We start from the raw sequence: 12,222 nt of genomic DNA, 5'->3' as shown, positions 1-12,222 counted from the left end.
CAAGACATGTGGTTTTAGGGAAGTCCTTACCTTCAATGATCTTGTCCTTAAAGATAGCAGGACCCTTGCTAACTTCAACATTCTTGACGGTTCCACCCTCACACGTTTTGGTAAATTCGATGGAATCGTGGAAATATTTGTGAATATCTTCACTAGAATTACCATATCTTTGTTGGTCTTACCCACAGACACCATCGACATCGACATGTGAACGGAGATCTACAATAGGGAGCGTATTCCTGTTGATGAGCAACTGTAGATCTTCAACGAAATGGTTCTTGGGGACAACAATACCTTTTTGACTTTGACGTTATAAGGAAATCTACTCTAAAAGAGAGACTAATACTAAAGACGTCAAACCCTCAAACACCGTTCTCGACATTAAAAAAACAAGATCCATTATCAGGTACGTACGGACACTCTCCATTTTTACCGGAAAAGACACCGCCTTCTGGAAACAAAACTCAAGTCTTTTCAAAGTTGCTTTTTTTTTTTGTTTTTTTAACTAAATTTAGTGTTAATTATTCTATTCTTATCTTAGATGGCGGCCCAACACGCACAACTACAACCACAAACCTTCTTCGTCAACATTGCCCATGGTGGGACTTGGTTACGAAGAGGATCCATCCGAGATTACGTAGGGACGTACATGGATCACGTGGCTACAAATAGTATACAGTTTGACACCACTCTAAACAATTTCTTAGCATTGATCAGGAATCGTGTTCCAATTGACTGTTGGTAGTGTATCAACAGTCATGCCCCAAGATGTAAAGTTTAATCCAGACTTGCCCATATAAATTCCAACATGTAGTCTTATGCATGATGAAAAATAACAGATTGTAATCTCAGTCGAATATGGTAAGTATTTTCCTATGTATGATGCAAAAAATAACAGATTGCAAACTTTCAATCCCTGTGGTATATCAAGAGCGTCTTGTACGACTCTAATATCGGCCACCGAACCTTCCCAACCTGGTAACACAAATACAAATTGCACTTCTAGTGAACACACACCTAACACGTTTGTAGCAATCTTTCCCTTTCTTGGTATGTATTTAGGCTTCTCTTCATTAGGCACTAAGCACTTTATGTATGTTCCATCAAGAGCTCCTAAACAATTATACGACCGAACAGCAAAAAAAAGTATTGTTATACATTTCTAATACCTTGAACCATTTCCACCTTTGGTTAGTAAAATTCTCGAAAATAGGCTCAGGTTTCTTAAGCAAACGCGTATGCAATCTAGTTACTACATTGCAAACTCGAGAAACACATCTACTAATTGCAGAAGGGAATTGGCTGAGAAAAAAGAGGAAAACAACTTACATGGTAGTTTTATAGTTTTCTAGAAGCTTTGGATCAACAGAAATTAAAAGGTTTTTAAGGGAGCACACAAAACACCTACTGGAATGATTGAAGACATCAAGGAGAACACCTATATATGGTTGAAACTTAGAGCAAAAATTGGGATTTTAGAATATGTGGACTAGTGTAATAATGGGGTGGGTGTAATAGCTGAATAGTTGGTTTTGTTCTGTAGTGTATGAATGTAATCATCTAGCTCTTGGATGTGGACTATAATGGTCTTCTGAACAATGAAAATGACATCTCATGACCCGATTATTGACATTATGCGTGATAATGTGAAGGAAGATGGCTACTTATTCATTTAGTTTCCAGATTCCTATTTGATTTTAATCCTCCATAATTTATAAATGTCTCACACAACTTTATGAAAACGCTCGATTCACTCTAATTTGGGATATATCTTACCACTCTTATAACCATGTCTATACGATATCAAATATCGATTTATTTTTTATGAACGACATTGATAGCCGATCCTTTACACGTTCAAATTCCCTAGCCGTTGCACTAGCCGCAAAAGGAGTCAGGTCGCACAATTCAGACCAGAACTGGGCCAGCCTAATCAAAGATGAAGAATGAGTCAATTGAAGGGGTCACATGGAATCGCAATCATGAAGACTTTCATTGATGCGTGTTAGTGTATATATGTTTTTAGATATATATTTAAGCCCTTTTTACACTTTTAGCCAAGTTTTAAATTTATAAAACACGATATTTACTAACACTAAACACACATATGGGCAAGTGCACCCATCGTGGACGTAGTATAGTGTTGGTAAGATACCGAGGTCGTCCAAGGACACAAGAGCTTTTAATACCGGTTTATCCTCAACGTCTAATAAAATCAAAAAGGTTAGAAAAATGTTTTAAACTAAGAAAAATAAAAACTAACTAAATGCTGAAAATAAAAATAAAATAAAAACAGATAGACAAGATGAATCACTTGGTTCCGACACGTGTATTAGTATAACCTTTGATTATTTTCGCACTTTTGCACTTGTTTAAGAGATTATCTTAGTTATTGTAGTAGGCCCCTCTTTTGAAGGCGACGTTACTCTCAACCCAGTAGTTTGAGTCAGCAAGGATACAATCCTAAAGGGTCGGATTATTGAAAGATAATGAATTAAGTTATTAATGCAAATTATGGTAGGCCCCGCTTTTGGCGGTGACGTTACCCTCGGCTAAGTAGTCTGAGTCAGCAGGGATACAGTCCTAAATAGCCGGGTTATAGTATTAATAGTAGTTAACTTATGAGGGGGTCAAAGAGTTTGGATCCCCGCCATCCAATACCTGTGGGCATTGAAGGAGATCCTACTAAATTTGACCCAGGTCCCAAGCAGGACCTCTAAACGCTGAACAAGGGCAAGACCCTTACCAAACCGTTCCCTTAACCCCCGACCAGGTAGCCAACATACCTCCATATAGACCGTGGAGATATGAATGGTGAAAATCTTTTATTTTATATAGACAGTAAAATAACGCCAAGACACCACGGACAAACGATAAGGAAAGATCACCTTCAACATAAGTAACTAGTTATTAAAGTCATTAATACAAAACCAAATAAAAAGTGCAAAAGATTAAAAATAAAAAGTATTATACTAAACACTTGTCTTCACCAAGTGATGTAAGAGACTTAGGCAAACATGGCCTTGATTGTCAAGAACTCTTACGATCAATCTTGGATCCCGAGACGACTCACACACTCTATGATGGACAATGGATGATGGTGGTGGATGATGGTGTTATGGTGGTGGTGGGTGGTGGATGAAGTGTGAGAGAGGTGGTGTGCCAAGGGATGAGAGAGAATGAAGCCAAGCTCCTCTATTTATAGGCTGAACAGAAGGCTGGACACGGCCCCGTGCCCGCCTGACACTCTCTCTCTTCATTAATTGTAATTGCGAATTACAATTAATGCGCCTGCTGTACTTTCACCACGCCCCCGTGCTCGCTGGACACGGCCCCGTGGTGGGCAATGGAAGCTTCTACTGGTTTGTCTTTTCTGCTGCTTCCTGGGCACGCCCCCGTGTTCGCTGGACACGGGGCGTGTTCAGACTCTGTTTCCTTCTTTTTGCCTTGGGAGGTGCCGTTGAGGGTCCGGGCAGTCCACTTTTGTTCCTTTTCTTGTATTTATGGTAGAATTAGTGGTCTTTTTGCTTCTTTTGTGATTTTGAGCTCATTTCATCCTGAAAATACAAAAGGAAGACAAAAACACTCTTTTTCCAACATTAGTACTTAAAAAGGGTTAGTTTTATGCCTTAATTGATGTGTTTTATATGTTGCATTTTACACACATCAAATACCCCCACACTTGAACTTTTGCTTGTCCTCAAGCAAAACTCTTTAAATGTGGCTTACACTCCCAAATGGAATAGGTAGAAGAGAAGTTTTTTAGCTTGTCCTAGAGTGTCGGGAATCCAAGGTTTTTGTAGGTTTTATTTTTAGTTATTCACAATCCTATTCGTTATGATTTATTTTGAACTTTTCACAAGATAAATTACTTATTTGGGCATAACATGTTTTATTAAAATTCCATTTATATACAAGTTCACATACCTCACGGGAGATCACTCAACACTCGGCCGAAGGTGTATATTTTAGTGAATCACTCGAGAGCGACACGGAACTTACGTATTTCCATAGGCTTGCCAAGCAATCAATCCTCCTCCTTTTTAACTTTTTACCTTTGTAAATATCAAGAGGACTTTTGGGGTGAAGGCTTGGGTTTAAAGGTGGGTGGTTGGTTAGTGGTTAGTAAAAAGGGCGAAAATCGTAACAAGTGTCGTTTTTTCGTAAAATACCTTGTTTTTAGTGACTTATTATTTTTGAAGTATTTCTCCAAACAAGCTTTTGTAGCTTTTGTTTGTTTTTGACTTCATCATCTAGGTTTTTTTTTTTTTTGATCACTTGAAAGGGCAAGTTGACGAAAAACCGAGCTTGTTACTAAAATAAAGGAAAAAAAATGAAAAAGGTTTTTAAGGTGGGTAAAAATGGTTTTTGGGGTAATGAAATGAAAGGTTTAGGCTCAAAGGGGCTATCTAGGGGGATTTTGGGTAGGTAAAAAAAAATGAAAAAAATAATGGTTTTGAAAGAAAAATAGTTAGTCCTAATGCCTCCATCATTTACTTACTTGGGTTTAAGTTGGTAAGGACCGGGAATGTATCGTCGTGGCAAGTTCTAGATTTGTAAGGACCGAGCGGCTATTCACACAAGAAACGAAAAATGAGCATTTAATCTCAATATGTGTATTTTTATGCTCAATAAAGGCTCAAAACTCACTTTTGTGGGAATGGGTTTTTAATGTGACCAAGCATATATAATCGAATTTTAAACTAGACTTGTTATGCCGTTTCATAATTTTCTTATGTTGGTTCCTTTTTTTATCACGACGCTATTGGTTGTAAACTTGTAAAAATATAACCTTTTTAGACTTGTTCTTCCCAACTTAAACTAAGACAAGTAAATAAAAAAATGAAAAAGTTTTTGAAAAAAATTTGGGGTGTTTAGCGGTTCCAATAGAGTTTTGTGTAAGGCTTGTGTTTAGGATTTTGCAAAATTTCAAGGTTTTAGCATCCCCCCCACACTTAAATTACACATTGTCCTCAATGTGTCCAAAAACAATATTTTTGGGTGATTAAAATGTATAAAAGTGTGTTAAAAAGCAAATATTTAAGTTACTGGCACTCTGGACACGGCCCCGTGTTCACCGGGCACGGCCCCGTGGTCAAGTGCCAGTAACAAAAATTTCAGAATTGAAACAGAAGCCTGGACACGGGGGCGTGTCCGCTGAACACGGCCCGTGTCCATTTACCTGAACTGGGTGATTTTTCTGCAGGGGCTCAGCACGGGGCCGTGTTGGTTGGGCACGGCCCGTGTTGAGCCTTCTGTAATGGAGATTTTTGTCGGGTTGCTCTGTTCTTCGTGCATGGTTCCATTTTTCTCGTTCCCTTTTTCATCCATTACCACCATGAGTGTGTTTTATTCTCAAAACAACCATCAATCATAAAAACCATCATAACATTGCAAATCATAGAGACACATTACACTAAGATAAAAACTACATAGATATTAGACTTATGGAGTTCTAGCCCTATGTTTTTATTTTAATTTAGCAAAATTTCCAAGAAGATATTAGTCTTGGTTAGATAAGGCTTTGTAGAGCTCCTCCTTTCGGGTACGGTTCTCCTCATATGTCGGCAAGCCACTCCTCTACCTCCCTTGGGAGGAGAAAAGAAGGCTCGTTTGCATTGGTTTGAGGAGTTTCAACTTCCGCTGGAACTTCTTGTGGGTTTTCCATAGGAGGTTCTGCGGGAAAGTCTCCCCACCCGGTAGGGTTGTTAACACCGAGCGCCAAGTTCCAGTCTTGTTGTGGAAGGACCGGTTCCATAGGGGGTGCTACCAAAATGTTTAACCTTTGGTGCAAAAGGTTAATTTCTTGGAAGCTGCTTTCAAGTCCCATTGTAAGATCGTTAATACGGTCAATGAGGACCTCCTCCACTGACGTCATTTCGTCGAGAGCTTCCCTTAGCGCTATCACGTAGTGCACAAGTGTAGCTTCAACGGAAGGCCTCCTTCCCCTTCGGCTGTTTGAGGAATGAACGGATGATGTTTAGCTGTTTTCACTCGCCATTCTACGAAAAATAAACCAAAAGCAGTTTATATGACGAAACAGTTTCTGGACACGGCCCCGTGCTCATTGAGCACGGCCCCGTGTTCATCTTTCTGCAGAATTTTGGGGCATGGAATCTTGGGTTTTTAAGTTATTTTCTGAGTTTATGCAAGCTTTTTGTCAGTAAATAACTTTAAACAATGTTACATAACATGTTTTTACCAAGATTCTATGATCAAAACTCATTGTTTCCTACCATAAAGATTGAAAATTCAAACTTTTCATGGTAGTTCTTGAAGAAAGATGAAGAAGAAGGAAATGTCTAGAAGAGGAAAGGACAAGATGGGTTGTTGGAAACTTCTTTTAGACTTACCTAGGATTGTTTGAGAGAAGATTCCTTCAAATCTCTGTCCCCAAGTTGGTCCAAATGTGCAGGATTTTTGGCTGCATTTATAGAAAACGACAGCCTGCTGGACACGGCCCCGTGTCCGCTGGACACGGCCCCGTGTGCAGATAAAATTCTGACACAGTTTGTCCGTATTCTGACATTCTGATCAGAGGGAATCTTTTGGTGGACACGGGGGCGTGTTGGCCGGGCACGGCCCCGTGTCGGAAAGCTATCTTATGAAGTTTTGTCTTTACTAAGGAGTTAATTTATATCGGGTGGCTCTTGACTTGTTGGAACAACCCCATAGTGCCTAAGATACCTTAATTGTCCTATACTAAGGCGAGAACGCAAGAGGTTGTCGGTGAGGGTAATTCCTATTTTCATTCTAGGTGGACAAGTCCAACCCTTTCCCGGGCTCTCGTTAAAGAAGGTGTATGCCGAATCGCTCAGGTCTATGTATGCACCGAACGAAGTCGATGGTGAGTCCTTCACGGCACAATCGGCACAGGGACGACTATCGTCCGCGTCTTGTCTAGGTAAAAAGGTATTTTCGGGAGCAACGAGGTTGTCGGAATGCGGTTCCAACATTTCCTCATGGTCATCATCTTGGGATGGATCTAAAAAATCCTTCCTAAGTTCTTTTGACCAATTAAGAAGTAGTTCTTCTAGTTGAAATAGCTCGTCAAGGAGCATTTCTCCTAGAATATCTGGCTGGGCGCATTCGAGGGAGAAATAGTGCTTATTTTTACTTTCGCCCCTCTTAAGGTTACAAGGAATCGGTGGGTCTATATAGTGGGGCCTATAAGTGAGGAAGAAACATTTTAATTCCTCATGTTCGCCTCCACATATTCGACACCACAAACCATAAGAGTGCCGAAAGTAAAAAGAATTACTATCACTCATGTTTGTATCAGAAATTACCAACCGCCGGGATCTAACGGTTCTGTTTTCAGCAACTGAATCTTGGGCACGGGGGCGTGTTGAGTGGACACGGCCCCGTGTTCAGCCTACTGTCTGATTTAAAACAGGATTGCCAGTTCCAATGATTGAGCACGGGGCGTGTTCAGCAAGCACGGCCCCGTGTTGAGCTCTGCAAAAGCTAAAAATCTAAAAAAAAATCCTAAAAAATTAAAGAAAAATAAAAATATAATTAGGCCGTTGATTCCTAACTTTCTTAAAATCCTTGTGTCCCCGGCAACGGCGCCAAAAACTTGATGCGTGTTAGTGTATATATGTTTTTAGATATATATTTAAGCCCTTTTTACACTTTTAGCCAAGTTTTAAATTTATAAAACACGATATTTACTAACACTAAACACACATATGGGCAAGTGCACCCATCGTGGACGTAGTATAGTGTTGGTAAGATACCGAGGTCGTCCAAGGACACAAGAGCTTTTAATACCGGTTTATCCTCAACGTCTAATAAAATCAAAAAGGTTAGAAAAATGTTTTAAACTAAGAAAAATAAAAACTAACTAAATGCTGAAAATAAAAATAAAATAAAAACAGATAGACAAGATGAATCACTTGGTTCCGACACGTGTATTGGTATAACCTTTGATTATTTTCGCACTTTTGCACTTGTTTAAGAGATTATCTTAGTTATTGTAGTAGGCCCCTCTTTTGAAGGCGACGTTACCCTCAACCCAGTAGTTTGAGTCAGCAAGGATACAATCCTAAAGGGTCGGATTATTGAAAGATAATGAATTAAGTTATTAATGCAAATTATGGTAGGCCCCGCTTTTGGCGGTGACGTTACCCTCGGCTAAGTAGTCTGAGTCAGCAGGGATACAGTCCTAAATAGCCGGGTTATAGTATTAATAGTAGTTAACTTATGAGGGGGTCAAAGAGTTTGGATCCCCGCCATCCAATACCTGTGGGCATTGAAGGAGATCCTACTAAATTTGACCCAGGTCCCAAGCAGGACCTCTAAACGCTGAACAAGGGCAAGACCCTTACCAAACCGTTCCCTTAACCCCCGACCAGGTAGCCAACATACCTCCATATAGACCGTGGAGATATGAATGGTGAAAATCTTTTATTTTATATAGACAGTAAAATAACGCCAAGACACCACGGACAAACGATAAGGAAAGATCACCTTCAACATAAGTAACTAGTTATTAAAGTCATTAATACAAAACCAAATAAAAAGTGCAAAAGATTAAAAATAAAAAGTATTATACTAAACACTTGTCTTCACCAAGTGATGTAAGAGACTTAGGCAAACATGGCCTTGATTGTCAAGAACTCTTACGATCAATCTTGGATCCCGAGACGACTCACACACTCTATGATGGACAATGGATGATGGTGGTGGATGATGGTGTTATGGTGGTGGTGGGTGGTGGATGAAGTGTGAGAGAGGTGGTGTGCCAAGGGATGAGAGAGAATGAAGCCAAGCTCCTCTATTTATAGGCTGAACAGAAGGTTGGACACGGCCCCGTGTCCGCTGGACACGGCCCCGTGCCCGCCTGACACTCTCTCTCTTCATTAATTGTAATTGCGAATTACAATTAATGCGCCTGCTGTACTTTCACCACGCCCCCGTGCTCGCTGGACACGGCCCCGTGGTGGGCAATGGAAGCTTCTACTGGTTTGTCTTTTCTGCTGCTTCCTGGGCACGCCCCCGTGTTCGCTGGACACGGGGCGTGTTCAGACTCTGTTTCCTTCTTTTTGCCTTGGGAGGTGCCGTTGAGGGTCCGGGCAGTCTACTTTTGTTCCTTTTCTTGTATTTATGGTAGAATTAGTGGTCTTTTTGCTTCTTTTGTGATTTTGAGCTCATTTCATCCTGAAAATACAAAAGGAAGACAAAAACACTCTTTTTCCAACATTAGTACTTAAAAAGGGTTAGTTTTATGCCTTAATTGATGTGTTTTATATGTTGCATTTTACACACATCATTCATGTTTTTGTGTTTCTTTTATTTTGTTTTCCCTCCACAAGAATTATAATAATAGTCACGGTTGTTACATTTGACTTAGCTTTCCTTTTTTTCATTTATTTTATTTATGGTTGTAATGAGTGGTTAAAGGTGATGACCCTCTGATTTAGTTATAACTTTTTTTAGTCACTCTTGTAATCTTATATGTAAAGAAACAAATGAATAAAAGAAGGCAGAGTGAATCGTCTCTTGTTTCTGAAATTATTTTCCACTACTATCCTAACACGTGGCTGTTTAGGAGGTGAACTTTCGTGGTGTTAACTGTACTAGGTGGTGTTAATTCTGTATCCCGATCACTCATTGATTACGGTTACCTTTGATTTTTCCTTTCTAATGGTTGAATTTCTAAGTCTCGGGCCATCATTTGGTATTAGAGCTCTAGGTTCATTTCATTATTTTTTTCACCATGGATACTCGCAACAGTACCGAGTTGAAAAAGATCATTGATAACCTTGAAGCCGAGAAGCAGGAAATGGCTAAACAACTAAAAACAATGCAGGGCCAGATCCGAGAGTTAACTATCTCAGGTCGAAGATCGTGGGGTGAAGAGTCAGAAGGGTACAATGATGATGTCCACACCAAGGGCTCCAGGACTCGTAATCAAGATTAAACTGGAACATGTTTTTCTAATGATGTTAAGGTCGATATTCTAGAGTATGATGGTCGTCTTACAAGCAGATCAACGAAAAAAACAAGGTAAAAATCATAGCACTCAAACCTAGAAAATATGCTTCGACTTGGTGGATGAATACATGCACGAAACGGGAACAGTTGGGAAAATCAAAAGTGAAGACTTGGCCAAAAATGAAGATATAGTTGAAGCAAAAGTTCTTACCGACGGTGTTTTCGGTGCCAAGGACTTGGGCATATCGCCTCAAAGTGCCCCAACAGGAAGACTGTCATGATAGCTAACTTTGAAGTTGAAGAGAATCCGTGTGTTATGGATGAAACATCCCTTTATTGTGATGATGAAGAAGAGGTATTAGGCCCAGATGACGGCGAGTGCCTAGTGGTTAGGCGAGCACTTAACAACAATAATAACCGGGAGGATAACTTGCAACATGAAGCTATCTTCCACACGCGTTACACCATCTCTGACAAAGTGTTATCCTTGATCATTGATAACGGAAGTTGCACGAACGTAGCCTCTTAAACATTGGTCACTAAACTGGAGTTGACAACCGAACCCCATCCCTCGCCCTATGTGATCCACTAGTTAAACCAAGGTAAGTGTATTCCCGTCTCTCGCCGTACTTTATTATCATTTAGCATCAACAAAAAATACGAAGATAATATTTGGTGTGACGTGATTTCCATGGACGCATGTCCATCTATTACTTGGTCGACCTTAGTTATTTGATAGAAAAGTCATGCATGATGGATATAAAATGTGACAACTGGCACAAAATCGGTAATTTCCGTACATTCTGATTATTATTAAATTACTGCAATTATGTGCTTTAATGTCAACATTATCTGATTTCATACAATACAAGTGAATTCATGCACGTTTTATACTACCAAATATTGCTTTATGCATTAACGTGAGCGTTGCGTTAGTAATACTAGTAAACTCATCGGTAAGACACAGTGTGTCAACAAAACTGCAGAAAGCAGTCAGACATTAGAATTAGGGCCTAGGTTTAGGTCCAACGTCAAGAATACATTAAAACCCAATAGTACATACAAGGGTTATCATATAAACTTTCCGGAAGCTAAAATACGCACTAAAAGGCAGCCGAAACGCACTTTAAATGCAGAATTTTAATAAATTCAGCTCAAATCAGCTTTTTAACAACAAAATGTCATGCAGAAATTTCGTTTTATCATCCAGAATACTTCCCTAAGTGTCGGGAATTAAATGGGTTACAAAAGGGTACTTAAAGGACACTAACCGGTGCAATTTAGCACTTTAACAAACCGGTATAAAACCGAACAACCGGATATTACCCGGAACATCAAAATATTATTAGAAGTATTGTTCTAACATTACCAAGCTAATTATGATGCCCGAACACCCTAACACATTATATAATGTCAAATATACATAAACAATAACTAGTATACTTAGATTCCTAACTAAACACTTCACTTATCATCAAAATCCAACTAGATACCCCCCCCCCTCACTTGGGACGGTTACCAACATGGCCCCACACCAAAATTTTCTTTGATTTAATTTGATTATTATATAGGATCATGTTGGAAGATTAAGAACATAATATACATAGGGTAAAGAAGTGTTGGAAAACTATTATAAGTAACCATAGGACCACCAATCTCTTACTTCACAAACACAATCACCTCCTTCCCTCCTCCTTTGATCTCGGCTCAACCCACCCACCACACACCCACCATTTTCATCCATTAATCCTCCATTCCAAGATCACTTAAAGGTGCAAGAAGGTGCCTAACGAGGTGTAGAGCTTGTGGAAGTTGAAGGACCTCTACCGTTTGCTTTTACCCACTCGATTTTCATCATTTTTCTTCCCTAGCTTCAAGCTAGTAGTAAGCACCTTGAACACTCTTATTTAATTCTATTTTTAGTGGTTAAAAGACTTATTATGTTGATTATCATAAGAACACTAAAGAACATAAGCATGTAACTTGAACATAAGCTTTAAATATGAAGGAAACTTGATGTACATGAGTTGTTATGACTGTTGGTTATTGTTTGTTGGTAGAAATGATGTAGATCATCATACAATCTTGCTAGATCATGATTAAAAACATAATCTAGCAAGATAAGGGGGATGAACATGTTAAAGATTGTGAATCATCCACAAAAGATCATGAACTTGAAAGAACACTATGTTTTCCTAAAAATAAAGATCAAAGTGAGATGATAAACATGTAGATCTAAAGATCCATGAGTGGTTTTTCAAAAGAACCAAGTTAAAAATACAA

This window comes from Helianthus annuus, chromosome 11 (assembly GCF_002127325.2).
Source record: "Helianthus annuus cultivar XRQ/B chromosome 11, HanXRQr2.0-SUNRISE, whole genome shotgun sequence".
Lineage (NCBI taxonomy): Eukaryota > Viridiplantae > Streptophyta > Magnoliopsida > Asterales > Asteraceae > Helianthus > Helianthus annuus.
This window is presented reverse-complemented; position numbering follows the sequence as displayed.